Source organism: Crotalus tigris, unplaced genomic scaffold (assembly GCF_016545835.1).
Source record: "Crotalus tigris isolate CLP2741 ecotype Arizona unplaced genomic scaffold, ASM1654583v1 scf7180000023617.9722795, whole genome shotgun sequence".
Classification (NCBI taxonomy): Eukaryota; Metazoa; Chordata; class Lepidosauria; order Squamata; family Viperidae; genus Crotalus; species Crotalus tigris.
In genome coordinates, this window is record NW_024100081.1 from 7193439 (window position 1) to 7219189 (window position 25751).

At 38.0% G+C, this 25751-nt stretch overlaps 1 long non-coding RNA gene across 1 annotated transcript; it reads right to left on the reverse strand.

Moving 5' to 3' along the window:
- Positions 1-1646: 1646 nt before the first annotated feature.
- LOC120297418 lies at positions 1647-23767 on the reverse strand. The gene is made up of 5 exons (XR_005553793.1): positions 23646-23767; positions 13784-13933; positions 11703-11759; positions 5485-5560; positions 1647-1762 (listed from the first exon to the last, which is right to left on the reverse strand). It is a non-coding gene; the product is annotated as an uncharacterized LOC120297418 (long non-coding RNA).
- Between the last annotated feature and the right edge of the window lie 1984 nt (positions 23768-25751).

A 25751-nucleotide genomic window follows, 5' to 3' on the forward strand; every position in this document is an offset into this window, starting at 1 on the left:
TCCGTGAAATGGTCGTTCGACCCCAAATGGGGTCGCGACCCACAGGTTGAGAACCGCTGGTATAAAGGAAAATATTAATAAATAAATAAATAAAAAAGAAAGAAACCTTTGTCATAAAACAGTGTTATATAACTTTTCCTTAGTTGAGAGCCATACTTGGCTTTTTAATATCTTCCTGGGACAGCATCTTGCAGCCAGGATAAATACTAAGTTAGATTGCATTTACACTTACACTTACATTTAATTAAAATGAGTTTAATATGATTATTTTTCAATAATTTATTAGTATTTCCTCCTCCTATCGCAGAAGTTGCATTAAAACAATATATCAGGAGGTCAGTAGCTATATCAAAGGGGACTTTGTTCAGTTCTACTATAGAATAGCAAGTCCAAAAGACTCTCATGTCAGTTCCTTGTGTTAAGTTCCAGAATGTTGTTTTGCATTGGCAAATAGCACAGAAATCGTAGAAGAAAATGGCACGAAAGCAGTATTGGGTACTTTATGCATGCTACGATTCAGCAGAAGACATTATATATAGCCCAGGATTGAACTGTGGAGTGCTTGGTGCTCTCTGATCTTGATTGTTTGCTTACAGACATTTCGTTACCTGATTAGATAACATTATCAGTGCTAGTAAGTGTGGGATTTGCTTCATTTATATACAGCCCACCAACACTTTTCCTGCCAGTGTTGGTTGAGGTGTGGTTTTCTCTCTAGTAGTTCCTGCAAGCTGAAAACAATACCCTAATTAAGACATTAACAAGGGGAAAAAACCACACCCCCACCAACAATGGCAAGGCAAGTTACTGTATATAAACAGAGAGCAAATCCCAAGCACTGATGATGTTACCTAGTTGGGTGATGAAATGCTTGCAAGCAAACAATCTAACATCAATGGCTCCACAACATACTAATTTTTTACATTAGTGGCAGTTAACAGAGCATGATCCTTTACACAAGTGTTTCTGCAATGCTTTATCAAGATGGAATCCAGTATTACCCATCAATTCAAAACAATAGCTATGGAGTTTGATTTTACCGGTTTATGTTTGTGGCTGCAGTGATGAATGATGTAAGGATATGGTTCTCTTCCCCATAATCTCTGCATTATCCAAGACCTACTAAATTAGTATTTTGTAATTACAGAACCAGATTTAGAAAAATTTGTTTCTCTTGAACTGATGGTATCTGGTCAAAATTTCTTTTCCAGCTAAGAAATTAGAGCAATATACTTCTCAGAAGGAAGGATAAAGGTAAATATGGGGATCAAAGCAACCAAGGCAGTTTACTATCTATACATTTCAATGGATGCCTTCTCAGTGGGTTTTGACTCTGCCCTTGTTTCCAACAGGCAAAGGAATCCAAGTCAAATTCTTCTGAATCCAAGTTATTTGCCAGATGGGGATTTAGAATGGTAATCAGAGTTGACACCTGGTATAAAGCTCACTAGCTAGCATTTTAGTTTCTCCTGGAACAGTTCATAATTTTAATCCAAAATGGTTTTGCTGGTTATATTTACTTCTTGCTGTTATAAGTCTCTTGCACCTAATCATGGATCTGAGCAATAAAATGGTCAAGAAAACAACAAATAAACAAAATCAAGCAGAAGCTATAACACGAATATACAATAAAATCCAAATCATTTATTTGGAGATGGGATTGGCTTTTAACCTATAATATCCTAATCCCATCTATGTGTTCTTCTTAGAGTTAGGACATGACTTGCAGAATACTCCCAGCATACTTTCTTCAACTTTCTTTCTGTGAAAACATTAAGTGAATAACTGTTATTTCTTAATAAGAATGGTACACGTTTTAAACTGGATTTATCTATTGCTGCTAAGAATAACACAGAAATGAGAGAAAGAAGAAAGAATGAAATGATGAGAGGAAAAAAGAAGAGAGAATCTATTGCTGCTAAGAGCAATGCAGGGATGAGAGAGGAGAAGATAGAACGAATTTGCAAATAAAAAATAATCACAGTAATAACAAAAGTTAAACCTGGTTGATCATTTTTTTCTTTCATTTACAGTGAAGACTTGGGCCTTAGATAATCCTTTACTATTGTAGTTTTATCTTTTATGGAATAGCATTTTGGTGACCCAAAGGTGCATTTCCAAAAGGCAACTGGAATTTTTTGGTTCTTTTTCCTTGAAAATGTTTCACTTCTCATACAAGAAGCTTCTCCAATTCTCTGAACTGTCCAGTTCTCTGGAACTGGAGAAGCTTCTTGGATGAGAAGTGAAATGTTTTCAAGGAAAAAAAAAACAAGAAAGTCCAGTTCCCTTTTTGAAAAAGCATCTTTGAGATAACCATAACCTGAATGATTAAGAATCTCGGTAGACCAGGGATCCCCAATCCCCAGGCCATGGACTAGCACCAGGTCGTGGCATGCCAGAATCCAGTCCGCGCAAACAAGCCCCATCCGCAGGATGCAGACAGTACATGAAACCACGCCCCTTCCGGTCCACAGAACAAATGCTCTCCAAGGAACCAGCCCCTGGTGCTTAAAAGATTGGGGACCTCTGCAGTAGACAGCATTTTGGTGACTTTTTTGCTTAGCTCTTTGTTCTATGCCTTCAGCTCAAGCAGCTCAGAAAATTATGCACAAAGAAAGCTGGTGCTCAGGTTTTCCAATTCTCAGGATTTCCTAAATCGAGAGTTCCTTGTCCTTGATTTTCAAGATGCTCCTTGCATTACCTTTGATTGTTGCCATCCAGTTGCTGGCAATGTTCATTGTCTGTTCATACATACAACATTACTATGTATGAAGAGGCCGAAGATGGTCTGTTTCACTGATTTTCTATATAATCATGGTAGAAGTCATTCCAAGTTCCTGAGTCATTTGCTCAGACTTTGAAATATCCATTTATCTTCAGCGTCTAACTCTTTTCCCACTTTAGTGAAGCCTTTAACATGTTGAACATGACTATGCTTGTGGTTTTACAGAATTCTTCATAATGAGCCATAGCAGAAGAATCTTTTCAATTCTATCCTGCACTCCTAGTACCGTTCCCAGAGCATGAACCTGCTTGAACAAACTGAAAAAGTTTTGGCACAAAGCACTTGCTATATTTTTAGAATGCAGTTTATGAATCTTGTGGTTTTGAATTGCTGGGATATAATAAGAACTGTTGCTATCATATAAACATCTTTCCACATGGATTGTTGATACTTCCAACCTCTAGCTATAGAATAAAATTAAGCAGGAATATAACTTTTTTTTCTTTTAAATTGGTGGTTGGGATCTGTTCAAAATTATTTGAGACGTATTGGCCAAAGGGCTTATTTGTTATTTTAAATCAAAAGAGTTTATTTTCCTTGACATTCTGCCACTAATCTCCATGTTCCTTTCTGTGAAATATATTTTACAGTTTTAAGGCAGGCATACCACCAGCTTTGTTCATTTTTGCAATACTTACAAGGGTCTCATATATAAGACAGGGGAGTTAAAAGATATTCCTAGAGGTCCAGAAAAATGGTTTCTATTATATCTACTTCTAGTCATGATTAAGTACTAAACTGGGAAAAATTGTGATTAAATGTTGGTAATTGTTGGTAACTATAGTACATTAGTGAGCAATCAAATGTTTTAGTTTCCAAATGCCAACCATCCCAAGTTTCTTAGTCATAATTTCTCCCCATGATCCTCCACCTATTCAGTAAATGTATCAAACCAATACTGCTAATTACTCTAAAAAGCATTTGCCTGTAGGAATAATTTTCCTCAGTGTAATAGTTTGTTGCTTGGCCTCCATGGGTGATCCCTTTTCCCTAGATCCTTTTCCCAAAGTGTTTATTGTGCAGGCTGAACAGACAAGCATATGATAACTGTTTCCATGCTCTTTCCTGCTACTTTCAATGGCTCTTAATGATCAAGAGGCAATCAGTGGTAATTGTCACATAAAATATGGATGGATGGATCCAACAAAAGATTTTGGAATGCTAAGGAGATGTCATTTCACAGGCAAAATCAAATCAAGCTACATTGTATGGTATTTATTTGGCGGGATTTGATGACATATAATTCAGAACTCCCTGAGACTCAGAACCACAATTTGGAACCGGTGGCCTAAAGAGATACTGGCTTATACCATGAAACACTTTTTGCATCCATTTCAAAACTTAGAAATCTCAGTTTTGTAACCAGAACATCCAAAGTCAGCATTAGTATAAATACTGTGTATTTCATTTGGAAGAGCCCCATTTTTGCAACATTTGGAGATTTGACAAGCTAAAAATATTTCAATGGAAACCGCTCTGTTAGAAATAATGGGTTACATGAGCCAAGGAAGGGTAAGACCCAGAGGGGGAGAAAGAGGAGGCCAGAGTCACTGGGTCTGTGCAAGAGATGAACAAATGTGGAAATCCTTTTCCCTGGCCAAAGCAAATGTCATAGATTCATTCCTTATGTCTGCTCCTTTTTGTACACAATCTCATTCTTCCTGACACAATTTTGAGAGCCATAAATTAACTTCATATGATTCGTCACTGCTTTCTGGACATTTGTCCTAAACAATTACAACATGAAGGAAGGCATTCTGATTTCTTAATTTCCAGATCCATAATACTTTGAATCTATGTAAAACTAGGCTGGGCATTGATCCTTGGCATTTCAATGCCAATCTGAGCAACTGTTTGGTCCCATTTCTGTCCAAAAGTACAAATCAGAACTGATCTCTGGATAAACATAATGTACAAGTGTCCTATGCTGTTGGGAATATTCAAGTCAAAGAAGAAAGATGAGACTGAGTAGCCTCTGCTTAAAGCATCCACTGAAGAAGAACCCATCAACTTCCTTCATAACTGGTTCCACCATCAATCTGCTCTTACAGTGAAGAACATTTTTAAACATGCAATAGACATTTCCCTTTCTGTAACCTATCTCCATTTGCTGTGTGCCGTTGTCTGAAGTCTGTTCTTCTTATAGACCTACTTTTCAGGTACGTGGACAGAGTTAACCTAATTCTTCTTAAATTATACCTGCCCAGGTCCTTGGATCTCTTTTCTTTATTTGAAGACTGTTCTTTTCTCTAAAGTTTTCCATTTTAGCTAAAGAGACTGTAGATCCAGATCCTCTTTTCTTCCCCTTTTTGAAGCTAGGAATGTTTGGCTTGCTACAGCTGTCTGGCACTTTAAAACTACATCAGGATCTGAATAGTAATGAATGCATAAATGTTCAGACAGACCACCAACAGATGTACCATTACACTACAGTTGTTCTAGTGAAGCACATACTCCATTGGTAGAGAAGACTGAAGTAAAATAGGAATTGAGTATTTCCATTTTTGTTGCTTGTCAGCACTTTCCACCTTCGTTACACAGTTAATAAATTGGATGGTTTTTTTTTTACTTTTTCTTTAATTCTGAACATCCCTGAAAATGTTACTTTTGTTGCTCTTAGCATCGTTTGCCAAGCTCATCTCATTCTGAGTTTGAGGTTTCCTTGATACCATCTCTACCATTTCATCCGTAGAACTAACCTTGGGGAAGGAATCAGCAAGCCATTAGGAAGGAAGGAGTGAACCATTAAGGGTTGAAGAAAAGATTGCACAGCTCCTGAAAAAGAGGGAAGTATGGGAAGGAAATTCAAAATAAGCTCCACTTTGATTTACTTTAACGTAAGAAATGAGAAAAACCTGGACAGACATCCAATATTTGGTTAATTTTCCTTATAACAACATAGAGCAGGGGTAGGCAACCTTGGCTACTCATAGCATAGCTGAATCAGGAATTCTGGGAGTTGAAGTTCACGAGTCATAAAAGAGCCAAGGTTGCCTACCCCTGACATAGAGCATTCCTAGAATTAGAAATGGTGGAAAATATTTGTAGTTAGGGTGGTACAGATGGGGGGTGGTTTGTCCTCTGAGCTTGTTGTTTAGTTTCTGAACATTTAATCACCAGTATAAGTAACATCATCAGCGAAACTTTGGTTGAAGTGTCTTATTTCAGTTATCGTCTGTTTTTATAGATCTTAGGTAGTCAGTTGGTTCCAGGGAAGATGTTTCCTAGCCTGGTGATGAAACATTTGGAAACTAGCCAACAAGCTCAGAGAACAAACTACCACCAACATTCCTAAAATCCCTGTCGTGCCTGTTTCTCATCCTAGCCTATCTACATTAAGCTTGAAATCCTTCCCATTTCGAATATGTATCTCAGGACAAGAGCACAAGAAAACAATCTTCCTTTTTTCTCTTTCCTGCCCCCTGTGAATTTTTGTCAATTCTACTTCTAGTAATACTTTTTTTGTTGTTTTTTTAGAAACTGCCACTAACCCTGCTTCTTTTTCCTATTAAGTTCTCCGGCCATGTAATCCTACACGTCAGTGTATCAGAATGTATCAAAATTTACTTTCTTAAAATTCAAGATACATACCTAAGAGCCTTTAGTCTCTTTTAAAATCAAGAACTCCAACATTCGTTTTTACTTTCTTCCAGTATGTTTTGCTGCTTTCCCTTCAACTAAATCTATTGTGTAGATTAGTACCAACTCAAGATTATCAGACTTTTCTTGAGCTTCTTTCATTTCCCCTGTAGATAAAGGTGGTCAGCAAGTGAAATCAAGAATTTCTTGGAAAGATCATGATATCTCCCATTATTACTAGACCATGCCTGAAATATCTGCAGCTTGCTTTTGGAAAAACATTATTGCATTTTTTCAACATTAAGGCTTTTGCCTTAGTTGGGGAGCATTAGGAGAAGCCAACAACAGTATGTTTACTTGCTCCTTCATTTATTTCAACCTAAATGTTTTCTACAGTACCACCAAGTTCATACATCTGGATTTCTAAGTGGAAATTACATTCAGTGCAAGTCATCTCCATCTATTGCTTCTTTTCATATATATCGTATAGCAATAGATCTAGAATGAGTTGCATGTAATGTAATGTCTGTGTCTGTCTGTTTGTGTGTCTGTCTGTGTGTATAGTCCAGCAGGTCTCCACTATATCTATGAAGTCCTATTTGCCTTGCTGTAATAAGAACTTATGTCTGTCAGATTTACTTTCCATACTCTGAGAATTAGCATTTATTGATAACGAAGGGCATGTTTTTATAATCCAGATCTCTGCTTTATCATTTAGTAGTTCGGCAGAACTCATAAAACAGCACTCCCATTGCACTTTTTTTTTCTCCTGAAAGGCTTCGGGGAAAGCAAAACATCAATTCTGATCTGTTCAAGCTGTTCAACATGGGATCAATTTACCTGACACTTTAAGAAAACTTTATTGCCAAACCAAATATTGAGAGTTTGTCACAATTTGAAACTCCAGACTGCGAATCTGTATTGCAGCCTTAATCTGCCTGATTCCTGTGCTTCATTCAAGTATAAATAAAGCCAGTTTTAAGAAATTGCTTTCCAGATTTCAACTTCTTACTCTACTCTGGCCAATGTGACGGCCTGGTGTCCTGTCTGGACTGCAGCTTTACTACAGTATTGTCTCACCTGGCAAATTGCTCTGCTTCTTAATACTCCTAAACATTCTGAAAATTCAAGCACCAACCACTTTTCTATCTGTGGGAGGATTTTTAGAGACATATTATTTCCATTGCTAAACTTTTTCTATGAGTACCATTCCATTAGTTCCCATTTGATCCATTGGAGGAAGGGAGGAAGGGAGGCCTTGCTAATTTAACCAGATTATATTGAGATCCCTTCAGAAGATCAGCAGCCTAGGAAAAAAATTAGTGAAAACCAATGAGCAATGACCAGAAGGGAGAGGATAGTCCTGCAATAGTACACAGGGTCAATGAGAGTGGAGATGTCTGCCTATAATGAAATTAAGTGCAATATGCAAACTGGCAGTGCCACTTGCTCAGCACAAATCAGAAAACACAACTTTTGACACACCGCAGGAAAATTCAGACACCGCTTGACTCCCGGTGTAATGGAGCTTGACAATGTGGGCTCCTGTGCTCAAAAAAATGGTTAGGATTGTGCTGGAACAACTGCATTGTGCCGACCGGCCCTTAAAATGTAAAATGTTTCAAGCTACCTTATCCTATTCTCCAAATTTTTCATTAGTCAAAATCTCAAGATAACTGCTTCAGAGAGAGAACAAAACTAGGTCCATCAGTTTTACTTTGGCTTCCCCACAGATGTATTTAACAGGAGCTGAAAATCCTGTAAAAATATTTGTGTTTCATTCTGTTTTTCATTTTCTACTTTGTCTGATCTTTCAAATCATTTTGCTAAAAAAAAAATCATTTGGTATTTTGGAAGCGTTCATAAAATGAAATGCTAAGCAGGGTGCAAATCAGTTTCAGTTGAACTGAACAGATGGGATATGACAGGGTAACAACATCCTTGGTTGCTCTGCTCTAGGCAAGATGCAGCCAGCCAGAAGATAAATTACTAGGGACAGCTGAAGATGAGAAGGCAAATGGCACCACAGTCAAAATGAACAAGGCCCTTGGTGCATGCTGTGTGATCCTAAATATTTGGAGAGCAAAGGTTAGGTGAACATGACACTGTTCTCAGGGAATCCTCTTTTGTCACCCAAGTCTGCACAAATGTTTTGGCCCTTTATGGCCTAAGATCCATTTTGGTATCTCAGACATTCCAAAGCTGTTAAAATAATTCTCATTTAATCATTTAGCCAGCAATCCATGCAAAAGCATGAAAATGAATGACTTTGTGTTCTCTCCTCTTTGTAAGATTAGGGATAGCTCTCCAAATATTATTGAACCACAGTTCTTATCTTTCCTGATGACAGGTTGAATTGGATTTGGGCTAGTGGTAGGGACCAGCAATATCTACAGGATCTTCACTTAGCCTTCTTAGTAGAGACTTGATATTTTTAATCATTGTTGAATATCTCATCTCAGATGCTGCAAATTAAGGTTAAATTTAAGATGTTGAAGTTCTAAGACTGATAAGTAACTGCAGATTCAGTTGTTAAGTTCTAAGACTGATAAGTAACTGCAGATTCAGTTGTTAATAAAGTTAGATTACTTTTAAATGGGAATCATTTATTAATTCTTTTACTGAACATTTCAACAGGGTATACTTACTGACACTGTATGTTTCTGATGTTAATAAAACAATAGGATTCTTTTATGAAATACAAGTACTCTTTTAGGCTCTATTCACATGACCTCCTTAATTGGGTGATGGACAGAATTAATATCTCATGTAAATATTGAAGCCTAGTCAGCTATGGGATTACAGAGGGTCAGTTTTAAGACACGTTTGTTTTGGATTAAAGTGCTCTTCTGTTATAACCCAGGAAATGAGATTTGCAGGAAACTTCTCATATTTCACTGGTCTTATTCATAATGAGTAAGTGTATCTTAAATACTGATCCCCATAGTGGAGAAAACCTTGGCCATGATTTTTTATAACAATATACATGTCCCTATGGAACTTTTTCATCCATATAGCCATGACAAATAATAAAAAGGTGAAATAACAAGCATCTAAGATTAATGCTGCATTTTCTTTGAAAGAAAAAAAAATACAAGGTGAAGAGTATGGGTAAGTCAATATTTGTGCATAAAAATGATGAGTGGGGGGCAGGATTGAGACAAGCCCTTAGGACAAAGGAATGCGAGGGAGGAAGACATTCTGCTAAATTGATCATTATTTGTTCTGCCAGCTTTATGGAATTTTTACATTGTTCTATTCTGCGCTCAAGGATCGTGCTGTGGAGGATGAGGGGGTGTAGATATTAGAGAAGGAAGATAAATTGTGTTTGTGTGTGAAAAGATATGAAGGTGAGAGTTAGGGGACCCATCCTTAGTCAAAATGGCACTGATATTTTTATGGAGACAGAGCCAAGATTGTGACAAGGGACGGTTCAGCACTTTTTCAGATGCAAGTTTAAAACCAAATATTTATGCACGTAAAGGGTCAGTGAGTGGAATGTGCCCGCTGTGGTGTTTTAAGTGTTGAAGACATTATTCAAGAAAGTAGATGGGTAGAAGGTCAGTAAGAGCATTAGATCTCCTATATGAAAGCAGCCAAGAAAGAACAAAATGGATTGTCTCATTGCTTTCAAAAGGCAAGGCAATCAGATTTGCTATACTTCTAGTCTGGTTATGTTATTGAAGGTGGTTTTCTAAAGCCAGTCATTCAGGGACAGATAACAGAGCAATTATTCTAACGCTGGACCTCAAGGCCAAGCAGAAATTAAGAGACAAGCAATCTGGCCATATTCTGTTGGTGGGTGGAAGTCTCACAGTATTGTGCAAATTAGATAGGCAACCGATTTATTATATTAGGAATTTTGATAGAGAGGGATACACACCAGGTGTACAAAAGAATTCTTTTTGATGTGGAGCCCAGTGTGGAGCCCCCAAAAAATGACCTGATCCAATCTGAGTCAATTATATAAATTATAATAAGATTTGGAAAATTAAGTTCAGATCTGGCTATAAAAACTGCTAGGTGGCAGAAAAGCGATGCAGAAAATTCTGCCTCTTTGCTGCCATCTAGAGTTCCAGTGGCCATTAGAAAATGGAAATCCAGCCCAAACTGGATATCATGGAGAAAATGCAAATACCTGTCTTTTTTTTTTTTTTACCAGAATGAGATATTTGCAGAAATATTAAGTTTTCTAAGATAATGAAGTATGTCAAATATTACAGAAATTGGTGGATGGATTTTTCAGTTTTTAAAAGCTGGTTTTAAATGAGTTTTTGTAACTGATAGTTGGGGAAATAATGGGTAGCAATGGTAGCCACTATACTGGGAAACATCAATGCCAAATTTAGAAAATACACTCAGGTTATTGAGAAGGAGTGTTCTTAAGGAATGACAATGCCTTTTCCTGAATGCAGTGGATTTCACTGTCAGAGGCTAAAGGAGGAGTAGAACGGATTAACATACTGGCCTTTCCTTATAATAATTAAGACAGCTTGCAGCCGGTTAGCTAATGTGACTCACAAAATAGTAACACACAGCCCTTCAAAATGAGAGAGAAGCTAACACTGAAAAAGCAAATGGTAAAATTAGGGCTTTCTCTCAACTGCCATCATAGTTCCATGGTCTTACCAAGACAACTGTGTTCTGAACACAAGAATCAATCTGACTGAAGGAAGTCTTGCTAGAAATTGAGTTAATGTTCGTTCCCCTTTCCTCTTTTTATCACCATGATGTTTTATATAAATACGAAGAAGGGGAAGGAAGGAGACAATGTTCATTGGTACAACTGGCCCAGTATCACATTTTGTACGATGCTGGAGTTCCAGAGAAACCGATTAGGACCCTGAGCTTTGTATCCACCAGAGTAAATCGGAGCAAATTCAGACTCAAATGAAATGAAATGAAATGAAAACTTTTTTTACCTTATACCACTCTATTGCATGGCCCAGGTTTCAGTCAAATCCAATGCACTTTCCCCAGAAACGCTTAGAACAGCGGTTCTCAATCTATGGGTCGCGACCCCATTTGGGGTCGAATGACCATTTTACAGGGGTCGCCAAACAACGCGATCCACCATTTTTCCCCCTCAGGGGGCGGCGCCGCGCATGCGCGGCGCGTCCATGTGGCCGGGGGTCGCCGTATGAAAAGGTTGAGAACCGCTGGCTTAGAATCTCTGGTTTAACCTTCACTGATATAAAAAATAATACTTTCCAAGATCCTGTCATGAGATAGTGCAGCTAAGACCATCTGTGGTCTGTGGCCTTTTAAAAACCATAATTTGTGGTAAACTGTTGGGTCTGTGAGAGATGACAAAAAAACAGTGAATGTATGTGCATACCTTAAAACCAGGATTCCACAAAACTTGTTCCTTGAGTGGTATTCCATGAGCCTCACTCTAAAAATATAAACAGGCCAGGAAAAAGCTGAAATTTGATTTTATTTCATGTATGTTAAAATTGCTTTAAAACATGGTTAATGTGATTACTCTCTGGTCATATGTTTAGCACTATAATTGCTCCCTCAGTGGCTGAGGAGTTAAGTTTAAACCCAAAGAGTCGAGGTGGGATAATATATTCACTTTATATAAGTAAAGGAATTTTATTGTTTATTTGTTAGTTTTCATATAAGATTCATATGCCCTTTTCCATCATACAGGCTTACCTTTTTAAGCTTGGAAATAGGACTGTGTTCTAGTTTATCTAACATAGATTTATCTTACATAAACTAAATAGAAATGAAACTAATTCACAAATATAATTTAACATACCTGCTTTCAAAAAAGTTGGTTTGAACAGTGCTAGATGAAACAACCTGCTGTTTAGATTCCATACAGCCCTTCAGATAGGTGTGGCTGAGAGTTTGAGGGAAACTGTTGTAGCAGTATCTTATTTGTCTTTTGGGGGGAGGGGAGACACAAATCCTATTTAAATAATAAGTAGATTTGATTTGATTTTTTTTAATGTGGGGGAGATTCGCTTCCTATAGTTTGATAACAATCTTTAGTTATTATCTTGTATTGCATTTTAATAAGACATCATCATTAGCAATGGCGAGCATGACAGCTGAGAAAATTGTACCTCTGACTTATAATCACATTCCAGTTCTGCCAACCTCCAATATATATGCTGAACTAGTGAAAGCCTGTGCGTCAACAGCCATTTTCACTCTCCGGCCTGCACAGCTTGTGAACATTTGCATAGCCTGCTCAAACTGCCAGCATGCCCATGAGGTTACCATGGGAAGATCTCTTGCAGCTGTTTGCATTAACAGATAGTCCTCGACTTATGACCACAACTGAGCCCAAGATTTCTGTTGTTAAGCGAGAATTTGTTAAGCGAGTTTTGGCCCATTTTATGACATTTCTTGCCACAGTTGTTAAATAAATCACTGAAGTTGTTAAGTTAGTGATGCGTTTGTTAAGTGAATCTGACTTCCTCATTGACTTTGCTTGTCAATGAGGTTGCAAAACGTGATAATGGGACACTGCGACCATCATAAATGTGAGTCAGTTGTCAACCATCCACATGTAAATCACGTGACCGTGGGGATACAACAATGGCCATAAATGTGAAAAATGGTCATAAGTCACTTTTTTCAGTGCCGTTGTAACTTTGAACAGTCACTAAATGAACTGTGGTAAGTCGAAGACTACCTATATTTGGAGTCACAGCATAATGATCTAGAACAGCCATGGGTCCTCCTCCATACGCAATAGCCTTCTATTTGAACAGCTGTTAGATAATACTCTTCAAAGATATCCTTTAATACAGTGGTTCTTAACCTGTGGGTCGGGACCCCATTTGGGGTCGAACGAACATTTCATGGGAGTCGCCAAACAACACAGTCCGCCATGTTTTTCCCCTTTTCTTTAGCTGTGCTACTCTCTTTTATTCTATTGGCTTTTGAAAGCCAATAGAATAGACTCTCTTGAATAGAGTCTAATTCTATTGGCTTTCAAAAGCCAATAGGAATTGTCCAGGCTGTCTCTGCCCTGCTGAGCTCGCCAAAAGTCCCATTCTGCAAGCAGTGCTGCACCAGTTGAGTAGTCCTCGACTTACGACCGGTTGAGCAGTCCTTGACTTATGACCAGTTGGGGGTCGCGGGATTAAAAAGGTTGAGAACCACTGCTTTATTAGAAGGTCCCAATTCTTCTTTAAAGTTAAAAGAACAATATAAAGGAAGAGGGGAGGCCTTGAAATAGACCATCCACAGTTAACACTTGGACAGTAGATAAAGTACTTCAAGACAATCTCCTCCATGAAAATAGCTATGCAGCTGGTCCTCATTTAAAGATGACTCTTTCAGCAACCATTCAGATTTGTGATAGCACTGAATAAGTGGTATCTTTCTTGAAATGTTATTTATGGAGAAATAAATTTTGAATGTAAAAGCTTTAGTTTACTAAAAAAAAAAAGATACCTATTTACATATGCTTGAGCAGAATAGCAAGAAAGATTTCTTCCTTTCTTCCTTCCTTCCTTCCTTCCTTCCTTCCTTCCAGCTTGAGAGGTGTTACAAAAAGTTGATTTATGCCATACAGCAGGACTTTCAGCTGTGTGAAACTTCCACCTGTGGGTTTGATTCAAAACTGCTTCAACTGAATTGTTGAACTGAACTGAACTGACCTAGAACTGCAAAACTGAATCATCTCATCAAATCATCAGATGATCCAAACTGAAACTGATTCGAATCAGAAGGGAACCATTTACACAGGACAATGAACAGCCTTGGAGGAAAATATTAGCTTCTGAATCAGGCTGAAATGACTTGTAAAAAAAAAAGATGATAATCTGTAATTGTGTAAATCCGGTTGGAATGTTCACAAGCTTCAATGAAGTGTTACTGCTTCCCCATTGTGGGGCCACCTCAAAGTTATCTTTCATATTACTTTCCAAAACATACAAGATGTGAGGGCAATAATAATTTGATCTCACATTGGTGTAAAGCACAACCAGTGATGAATGTCAACAAGCTGCAAGCAGCTGGGGTTTTGAATAATGGACTGTATTGTTCTGCATCTTGAACTAATGGGCTGGATAAACACATCCAACTATGATTTTTTTGTAGTAAAACATTTGGGAACTGCAAGGCCACCAGAGCTGACTCTGACAAAAAGGTGATTCTGCTTGCTTTGTAATATGGGTGCATTTTTGCTGATGTTTTAGTAATTGTGAATATCCCAACAACTTAAATCCAGGAAGCTAATACCTGTAAGAGAAAGATATTTACATCTATAACTTTTTTGCTACAACTTTATCAGTGGCTAAAAACGCTTCACTTCAAACCCTTTAGTTTAAAACCTAGCTTTCAAATCACTGTAATGACTTCTGGTGAGGAAACCCAAGTGTCACAAGTGAGAGACATGGAAGTGAAACTGAATAGTGTTTGCTTTCCCTCAGGACTTTTGGAGGGCACTTTTCAAGAGGAAGTCCCTTGCTGCTAAGAAATGAACTCTGCCATCATAATTAATAGATTCCTTTTCTCAAAGATGAAGTGTGGGAATATGGGACAAGGAGATCCTGTCTCAAGATAGACTAGGGAAGGAAGTCATCCAGCAGATCCTGAAATTTCTTATACGGGAGGTCAGAACTTTTAAGACTAGTGTAATACTTCCCACTTAAAAATTGTAATACAAGATTTTCTTCCTTCTCAAATTTTCTTCTGATGTGTAAATTATTCAGAGCAACCAGAAGACTTTGCTATCTGAGGCAAAGTATAAAATGGTTCTTATATCCATAATACATTCAAACATTATCCAGAAGAACTTATTCCAACATTGATAGCGGGACACTGTCTTCTATCACCTTTGAACAAATAAGGTAACTTAAGAATTGCAAGGGAGCCTGAATAACATCTATAGTTCCAATATCACATGGTTGTTTTCTCAGCTGCTATTCTACCAGAGATAACCATCTCATTTCTATTTTTGTTTTATATGCTTTCTAAAATCATAGACTAATTCATACTTCTTCCTAATAGGATCTCATGATGGTGTGCACTGTCAAAAGCAATGCAGTAAAATTACCTGTTGGCTTATATCATATCCATTCTCATTTTAATTTTAAAATACATCATTATTGTTAACAGCTTTTATAAATAGTAAGATTTAGCCCAGAAGCATGCAAAGCCTGAACAAGATCCACTTCCATATGCAGGCACTTGTAAATTCCTAGTACACCGGCTGAGAATGATCTCATGTGGCTGCAAATATGAAGAGAAGGGATACCTCTCATTATTGTGGTACCTAGTAAGCCCAGTAATAAAAGTATTACTTGCTTTATTTCAAGAAATCCACAGTTTTAAGATACCCTGTTTGAGAAACCAACTAGAAATTTCTTAAGTTCCGTGCGATTGCTTCCTGCATTGTAGGCAATCAGAAGATCAGTTGAAGAGATTGGAACAATTATGCAAGAGAGAATCGTTTATATCAGTTTAATTTAAAATATTAAATAATTGCTCTTTTCAAACTGTCTGTAAAATAAAATTTAAAAAAACATCCAACATAATTAAAAAAAATCTGCTCTCAGCAAATTTTGTGCACGTATAATAAATTTGCAAGCAATGTTTATTTAATTTTTATAAAAAATAAAGCTGCCATAGTTTTCGTCTCACTCAGGCCTTATTTGAATCTATATAAGATTAGGGTTGGAGTTAAAATTAAGTTAATCATTCTGGGGCTGCTGCAATTTAAAAAGTTCATTTTTTCCTGTGTTCAGGGGAATGATTTTAAAATTGCATAGAAATACAACTTTTTAGAAAGATGGAAAATGCAGGCTGTGGGTGCATTTTAAAAACTCTTTTTCCTGCATTCAACATGCTTATTTTAAAACTCCGCAAAAATTAAAAACGTCAGTAGGGTATTATTTACTTCACAATGCACAAAATAGGGATTGCTTCCAAAATACAGCACAGCTAGGTGTTGTCTCAAGGTTGCACAGTTGCTGAATTAAGCAAATAACCATAGACAAGATTGTAACTGTGGGGTCTTTGCTACTCTCTGACCTTGGTTGTTTTATTGCAGACATATTACCAAACTAGGTAGCAACATCAGGGCTAGTAGGGAGTGGAATTTGCTCTCATTTTATATACCAGTGGCTTGCCATTTCAATATTGGTGGGAGTGATCTTGGTGGTTCCTTGACTGAGCTATTGTTTACTGTTAGCTTGTTTGGTAGTTCCTTGATTGAAGTATTGCTTGCTTCTTGATCGTTAATCTAATGTTAATCTTGGTGTTAATCTCTGCTCATCTGGGTGTTGATTGCTGGTAAGGCAGTGTTTTGGTCTTTTTGTTTCTTTTTGGCATTTTGATCATAAATCAAAGTGTGTGCCTGAAGGTCCATCAAGTTCAAGATTTTGAACAAGACTTTCAAATCCTCTTAACATTTCTGATCCTAATTATTAAATATTTACGTTGGGGGGATAATGCTATGTCTCCAGCAATCTAATTTATATGGCCTAAACTGTCCCTTGAAAATGAGGTGGTAGACATGCCTCATCATCAGTATTTAAAAAAATCAAATGCCAACCAGTGATGAAATAACTGGTACCATCTTTGTCCTTCCTTCTGGAAACAAAAATTAACTGTACAATGTTAATATTTTTATGCAGAGAGTCCAAAACCTTTAATTCTGCAGTTGCAATTTCAACCGGGAGAGAAAACTTAAGAACTTGGCTAGAATTATCTAAAAACCAAGCTATAGCCTACAGAAGCTACAACAGCTGTTTCAAAGAACATTGTACAGAGTTAGCAGTTCTGTTGTCTATTTTTCGGTATTTGCTTTTTTCTAGTATAGGCCTTGTTTATATAATTTAGGGTAGTACAAAAATACCAACACTGTTCTGCTGACCAATTTTTAGATGATGAAATGGACAGGGTCTAGTTTAACTCTTTGGATAGGGTAGATTTTGATAGTAAGAATTCATAGTTTTCCAAAGATTTTTCTGCATCCTCACTACTTCTACAGAAATAACAAATAGGATTTATTTTAACACGCAAAGCTTGAAGGTTTAATTAACCTTAATGCACAGAACACTCTAAGCCACAATTTATTCAAAATGTGTGTTCCACATTTCTTTCTTCCATTTTTCTAAGTATGCTTTAATTTTAAAATGAATACATCAGGGTGCTGAAAAATATGATCATAGCATTTCTGGAACAGTCAAAAAAATCAAATAGATTTTTTTAAGGCAAGGTTTCAATCTACCAATGTTCATATGCACCTAAAATATGGAAATCATTTAGTGCATACCTATGCCAACTTCTTCAAAAGAGGGGGGAAGTGTATTTCCCCAACAGGGTGAAAACCTCAATAATGGCAATGTTTTTCCTCAGCTGGATATAGCTTCAGAATCAGTTCTATTTGCAAGAGGCCAGCCAATTCAAGATCAGACTGTGCAAGCCTGATTCAAAGGAAACAATAAACTTTGGGGGAAAGAAAGACTATTGAAGTCTTAATTTTTCCTTCAAGTTTGCTTTATGCTAAAGTTGACACCTTGTATTTTTAAAGGAATTAACTGTGAACACAAACTCGTGCATATAGAAAGGATATTTGTCTTCCTTCCAGAGAGGGAAAACCTAAAACATACATATCATGAAATGATTCAATGAATAATAAAACATGGTTGGCATTCATGAGTCAGAATTGAGTCAGTATCCCTTTTAGCCTGTTTTGTTAACAAAGTTTTACAATGTATGTCTAAGTTACTTTGCAACTATACTCACAAAGAAAGAAATCAAATGCAGAGGCTTGGTTAAATTAGGGCTGTAATGTTATTGAATTAGCCACAATGCAAAGAACTGCTCAGTAAAAACAATAACAAACAAGGAGATAAATAACTACAGGCACTCCTCAATTTATGAGCACAATAGGGATTGGAATTTCCAGTGTAAGTGTAAGTTGTAAAGTGATTGATCATGTGACCAGACTTGATTTTCTGACTGTTTTTACCATGGTCATTAAGCAAATTCAGCATCCTCAACTATTGCTGCTTGCAGAAAATTGCTGGAAAGGTCACAAATTGCAATAATATGACCAAAGGATGCTTTAGTCAGTCATAAATGCAAGCTGGTTGCCAAGTGGCCAAGTTGTGATCATGTGACCACAGAGGCGGTACACTGATTCTAAGCGCAAGGGTAGATTGTAAATCACTGTGTCCCAGGCAGTTGTAACTTTGAACTGCTGTTAAATGAACAATTGAGGACTATTTTCAAAAAACAGCCTGGCCCACCCCAGGGTGAAATCAATTTGGCCATGCTCCCAAATCCTCTCTAGTGCCTTCCTAGACATTACAGACATTCCCAAGTCTCTATACATATTCCATGACATACTGAAGTGGATAATAGGCAGCAGACTCTGTATGCTATGCAAACGTCTAAAACCAGGGAGCTGGGATGATAAGTAGACAGCTTCAATCTAAAATAATTATAGATTTATTTGGAATTACTGCATCTTCCTATGGTTTTATGCAGCTGTGGGGCTTGTGATTATGGATGGTGGTCACCTTTGCTGTTTTTTCCTCTTTACTAAGGCTTTGTTTCCTGTTCATGGAGCTTGAGACAAAGGTTTATATATCTCTTTTCTTAAGCTTTTCTTCAGGTATTATAGCATCTGACGTATGCAGGATGAAGCAGAAAGTTTTATTATATAATCTCTCATTTGTTGTACTTGGTGGATCAGTTGATTATGAAAAATTGAAGATGTAAAAACAACACTGCATGAACAGACTTTATGAACTGCATATTGCTTCTATTCAGAAGAACAACACTTCCCACTCTTTACAGAATAAGTCTGCTGTTTGACAAGACCCACTGGTGCCTTTGTTTTCTTTCTTCTCTGTCTCCTTTTCCTTCCCCTCTTTTTATTCTGTTAAAGACCTCTCTCCTGCCTCTTCACACCTTCCTCCCCAGGTTCTCAGCTCTCTGTCCAGCCTGCCTTTTAAGAAAGTGTCCAGTTTACTTTCTTCTTTCTATCGCTAATGCAGCTGACTATTGCTTCATGAGGGATCAGGAAATGAATTTCTCTGATTGGTGTGGAGGGAAGGACGCTATTGAAAAGGAAGACAATAGGAAGGAAAGTTAAGGTGCAGTAAGATTTTCTTTGAATCAAAGCTTAGTATACTATTTGCTTTGGGCAGTTTTTGTTCCTTTTTTCCTACTTTTGTTTTCCACACCCATTGTTGCCTGCTTCACCAATGGGGAGCTAGTAATATCGTGAATACTTTCCTGGGAGACAAATTCATGGCATGCTAGGCACTTCCTGGCAGGGCTTCTTATTGCCAATGTAGACAGGGCCTCTTATTGCCAACATGCTGATCACTGTTCTAGTTAATATAGTCATGTGTCAATAGGAATACTAGCAGGACACAACTGGATTGCTGGCTGATTGGATTAAGTGCATTTTGATTTATTCGGCCTCCCAGTGTCATCTTTTTCTGCCTACATCCCCAGACCTGCCCCTCTATCACTTTCACCTGTAACATGCATGAAATAAATAATCACTTATGACTCATCAACCCAGCTAGTCTGGCAGTAACCAATATATCTAGAGCCAAGTAGGAAAAAAGAAATCCTGCTTTTTTTTTTCAACAGTTCTCTTTCAATTTGATTAAAGAGAATTTGCTTTCAAAATGTATTTCAAAGGAAAAGAGCATTTTGATGGAATGTGCACGTAATTTAGCATTCACTCAGTTATATCGTAAGGTGACCAAGAGATATGGAAGGGCAGAACAAAGGGTTCAAAGAAGTCAAAACAATGACGGCATGATCAAAGCATCACCCCTTGTTAATATGTGTCACATGTTTGTAAAACAGATCTTTAACTGCACAATTATACACATCACTTTGCCTTTTTGGACCTCGCCCCTTAGACACCCTTGGCATTATGTGTGAATGTCTTATCTTTCTCTGTTCATGTCAAGCAGTCTGAAACTCCCTGGCTTTCTATATTTAAATAGGTTTTAAGGAAACTATCATTGGAGTACGTGTCATGTTTGCATTTTTTTTTTCAAATTGGGAGCTAGACTTCAGAGTGATGGAAAGATACTGCCACCAGCAAGAATAGTTTCCTCCCCGGTAGCAAGGTGAGCTTAAAATGCTCAATAGAACAGAAATTCTCAAGAAGCTGGAAAAAGAACTAGAAGTCTCTTTGGGGGATTTTTTTGGGGGGTAGGGGGAACCTCTTGATGAAGAGTAAGCTATGCCACACCATCATGCAGCCTATTTTTGAAGCATTCACTATATACCCCAAGTATCTTTTCCCCTGTTTTTGCTCAACTCCAGCAAGTGCCAACTGCATCCAGAGACATGAAAAGGCAGCCATTCTTCTGTCTGGAGAACAAAGGACAAGAGCCTAGCACAGGAAGGTGCACAGACAAACAGCTGATTTGTCAGCTTTGCTTTGCAGCCATCATCAGAAGTCCCAGCAACAGCCATGGGTTTTTCCCTGAAAGTGATAGGAGTCCATAAGGCAAAATTCAACACAACATTAAATGAATATATTTTAAACATCAACACTGCTAAACAACCAACAGTTCAAACTAGCTGCTTCAGTCAAAACAGGTAGGAAAAATAATCCCAATTGTGTGTGTGGCATGCATACCTCTGTAAGTGTGCATGTATTTAAATCTTCCTTGACCAACCAATACAGCCTCTATGAATCCAAACTTCAAATGTACATCTTTTTAGACAAAAAAAAATCCATTTCTCTTGTATACTTAAAATCATAGGATGGAATGTAGGTATCTATAAAAAGCTCAAATGCCAGAATGAAGCAGCAAATAATTCTTTGCCAATTAACTTAGGCCTATAGCTATCTCAGTGTTCCAGAATGTCCCTTTCTCCTTCTTTCCCCCTTTTATGTCTGACAAAAATACAAATGAACTCTCCAAAGAGTTCAGCATTCCCATCTCTCCATGCCCAACTTTTTTGTTTTTGCAAATTTTGCAAAGTGTGCAGTCTACCAAGCTAAGAGAAGAATGACCTGAAGCTACGCAGTGTTTCATGTGGATACCCAATCTGGAAAAGTGTATTTTTAAAAAGCAGGGAAGGCCAACAGTGCTAGAACTCAATATTTCTGTGGATGGTCTTTGCCCATACTTTCACCTTCATAAATTCCAAAGAGACCAGGACATCTGGTCTTCATTTTGTGGGCAGAGTATTCACGATTTGTTATCACTGAATTGCCTTGCTGCTGAGTCTTGATTATAAGGAAGGGGGAGTCTAACTGAGTGGTGAAGTTAAGTGATTTTAGGTTGCATTAATTTGGATCCGATTCCTCACAGATTATGACAGCAGATTCTAATTAGCTTTTGGGTTGCTGCTTGTGAAGAAGAGTAGATATGTAAAATCAGGAGAAAAATACCAGAAGAAGCTTTTTTATATACAATATTTATATCTCAGTATATGATTAGGAACATCACAAATCAAAGAACAACCCACTAGGTGAGAGAATAAAGAAGTCATAAATCTGTACAGAATAACAAGAATTGAACTGTGCTAGATCTAACAATCTTCTAAACCATGAGAGAGGAAGCAACTTCTCTGTGAAATGTCTCTGCGGTAATAATTAATAACATCTGGTCATGTTTAAACTTTCTCAGCAAAACAATGTGGGCTGGATATACTGGATAATACACAATTGCTTGTTTGCATCTGTATAATGATGTTTATCAAGACATCAAGATAGCCAATTGTCTACTTCATGCTACTCAATTGTACAGGCAGCCCTGCACATCTGAGGGATTTTCTCTATAAATCAAGGACTGGTTTCCATTTTGCAATGCAATCTTTCTAACAGTATTTTTAGAAGTATTTGAGTCAATATCAATTCTACAAAATAAGTCTAGATTGTAGATTTTAGTGCCTAAAGTACAAAATATAGATATAAAGATATTGGATCCTTTGCATATTTAAATCCAGTAATTCACTAAATCTACTAAAAAAAATGTGTACTAGCCCATATTGTTATTTTACCATTGAGGGAAAACATGAATTTATTCATCTCTAAGTGGCTTACAGTATTATTTTGGTCAATCACAATAGTCTAGTTTTGCATAAGGACTGAGCCAACAAATTAGCCAAATTTGAACCTAAGGTATTCTATGTATTTAGCTCAATACAGGAAGAACAGGTCAGAGGGTGGGAAAACTGGATGACTTAAGTAAACTGTAGCTTAGTTAACGATGGGTGAGCATGTTGTTTGACTACAACCAATGGGATTTTATTTCTATTAAAGTATAATTTGGGTGGGAATGACAGTTTGAGTCCATATATTAATAACCCAGAAAGAAAATCTCCCCAAAATTATAAATCTTCCATTTATTCCAGCTTGCAGTTTCAAACAATAACTTTTTCTATTTTCCAATTCTATCCAACCCATTTTGATCATATTAGAAATATTATTCATATTAACTAAATTTGTTGTGTGCCTGGCATCCTACTTCCTGACAAACAAAATTAATGCAAACAGTGACATCCCAAAATGTACCAACTGCATGGAATACAGATAAAAAGAAGGAGCTTTGATCATACGGTCAGGGCTGCTGTGTTGGCATTTTCACACGCAGAGTAACTTCACAATTTCCAACATTTGTCAGCTGTGATAACTACTTCACTCTGCTAAGGCCACCCCTTCCTGTTTTAAGATTATAATAGTCACTCTCTCCTATTCACATGCACACACATAAGCACACCTACATAAAAAGATGTTTCATAATAACCATATATTCTCCCAAGAAGAACGCTACATATTCTTTAGGGACTCACCATGTCCCTTTTTCCCCCTCCCCAAGGTTAGAATTGCAAAAAAATTAAAATCCCTTCCTAGCAGGGTCTGTGAGGAAGCTGCATCTGTTGAACTTTGTTAGTATCGCTGGTCCAGGCTGGCCCATTAATTCCAAAGTGGGGGCGGGGGGGGAAGACTCATACTTTCTAGATTGTGTTCTCTGGTGGTGAGATAATATTTACTGTATTAAACAATTAGGCCGTTTTTTCAACACATGGTTATTTTTAAAAAATGAGAAATGATTCCCAGCCCGTTTCCAAAAGCCACAGTATTCCCAAGGCGGTTTACAAACTGAAAACAATACCTCCCCCGAACAACCCTAATAAAAAATGTATTCAAATATCCCCGGAAAATAAAACACAAGCACCCACACTTCCTGGGAACACTATGAAAAACAAGGGCTAATTATCGCCTCCAGTCTGTCAACGGAGGCCAAGCCTGATTTTCCTTTGATTTTTGAAGTACGGGTGTTTCAATAATCTCCTTAACCCAGTATTTCACCTCCATAATTCCGGATATTTTGAAAAGCTCCGTCCACTTCAGACGCCGCATTGAAGATTCCGTCGCATCGAGCTAATTGCGAGGCCTAATTGCCGTTTTCACTCCGCAAACGCGGGGCCTCGCTCCACAGGCCTCCAAAGCACGCCTTCGGGTGGCGCGCTTGCGGCGGGCGGAACTGCCGCGGGGGTGACCCATTCTCGGGGAAAGCGAGCGGCCGCTGTGGCTGGGCTGGGAGGGGCGGTATTAGCCTTATTTTGGGAAAACCGTTGCCTTTTGTGGCTCAAGACCCAGATGCCGCCTGCACACGTTACTGTGTGGGAACCACAAAAGAGCCTGGCAAAGTCCTGCCGAACGGCCCCAGTTCTCTGCTTTTCCATTCCTGCTTGGCTTTCCCAAAGCAAAGGAGCTCCGGCGACCCCCCCCTCCCCCTACGAAAAAGCCCAAGGGAAAGAAGCACGACGGAGTCCGTCCGTTGAAGACCCGCCGGTCGTTCTTATGCACGGTGGCCACGATTGGTTTTACTTGACCAGGGCCGAGGGAAGAGGATTCACACAGCCCGACGAAATGTAGGGGAAGGGCCGCTGAGTTGCTGGGCATTTCGAACGGAAGCGCTGCTCTAAAGCAGGCAGGGGAGCCAAGCGGGGCAGAGTTGAAGGCGGGGCCCCGCTTTACATGCAAAGGGAAAACTGCCTCTGCCGAGACTGAGGAAGAAAACCGGGGTTCTGTAGGCCTCTCGAGTGGGAAGGGCCTTCTCCCGCCTCCCGCGTTTACTGCATTACCAGGCGGTTGGGATGCTGCCCATGTATGATATCCTGCATTCGATCAGCTTGCAGGTAGATCTTGGAATGCAATGTTGGACAGTGGTGAAGATGTCTTAAATTGGGCCCTAACTGTATCAGAGAGAGTTATAGAAATCTACAACTAAACATCCAATGTCATTTGTAAACCAAAGTGTACGGCTGACTAAGTAATATGCACTGGTCGTGTTTTTAAATGGCCTTTCATTATGGGTGGGGGGAGAGAGAGAGAGAGAGAACATGAGTGGCTGGCAAGGGAATTCTGAGACTTGAAGTTCACACATCTTAATAATGCCAAGGAAGCACAAACTACAAAGGGAATGCAGCTTTCCCATTCTCTCCAAGCTTCTCTCCTAGCCAGTCCAAGGAATTGATTCCCACAGACTAGTATGAGAACTCTATAGATTTAATCTAGTATAAATTCTTCAGAGTTCAGTAGGATTTATTGCTAAATATTTATGGATATAGGATTGTCCTCTGACAGAACTGAAAGAAAGGCTGAAGAGGATCTATGATCAGTTATAGTAATATTTCAGAATATTTGCAATTTATCTGATTAGTTCATGGTCAAATTAATGAATGTTGGGAGAAAATAAACAGGATATTAGTACCAAGACTGATTCATAATGTTATGTTTGGAGTAAACTCATAAATTAAACATTAGCTATGTCTACAAAGGGCTGTTGGGATTTTCTGTTGATGTTTATAAGGTTTTGTTTGTTTGTTTTGTACCTTCAACTCAATATTGACTCCTGGCACAGTCGGGATAAGGCCTTGAAGTTTTCTTGGAACATTTTCAGAAGGTTTGACCTTGCCTTCTTCAGAGCATTGAGAAAAAGTGATTGACACAAAGTCACCCACCTGGCTTTATGCCTAAGGCAAGACTAAAAGTCACAGTCTCCTGGTTTCAGATAAGAAGTTTTAAACCATAACATTAACTGGCTGACTTCTAATTGGTTCATGTATCAATTAATCACAACTGACGTTTGTCTCTCAGATAGATCATCCTCTGTAAGTAAGTCCCATTATTCCTGTTGTTGGAAGAAAACATATTTCTAAAGTTAGTGCTTAACATCCTTGTGTATCAGTAAAAAGTACTGCTGATATAAATTGGGGTGTCTGGACTGGACATTCTTTGCTCAAAGATCTTTACAGCTCCCTGCTAATCAGTCTCTTGTTGGCTTTTTCATGCAAATAGTAATGCCAGGATTATATAATCATGGAAGATGATACTGTATGAAAATCTGTTTATATAATTTCTAGATTGAGGCCCAATTATTGAAATGAATGACATCCGCACCTATTAATT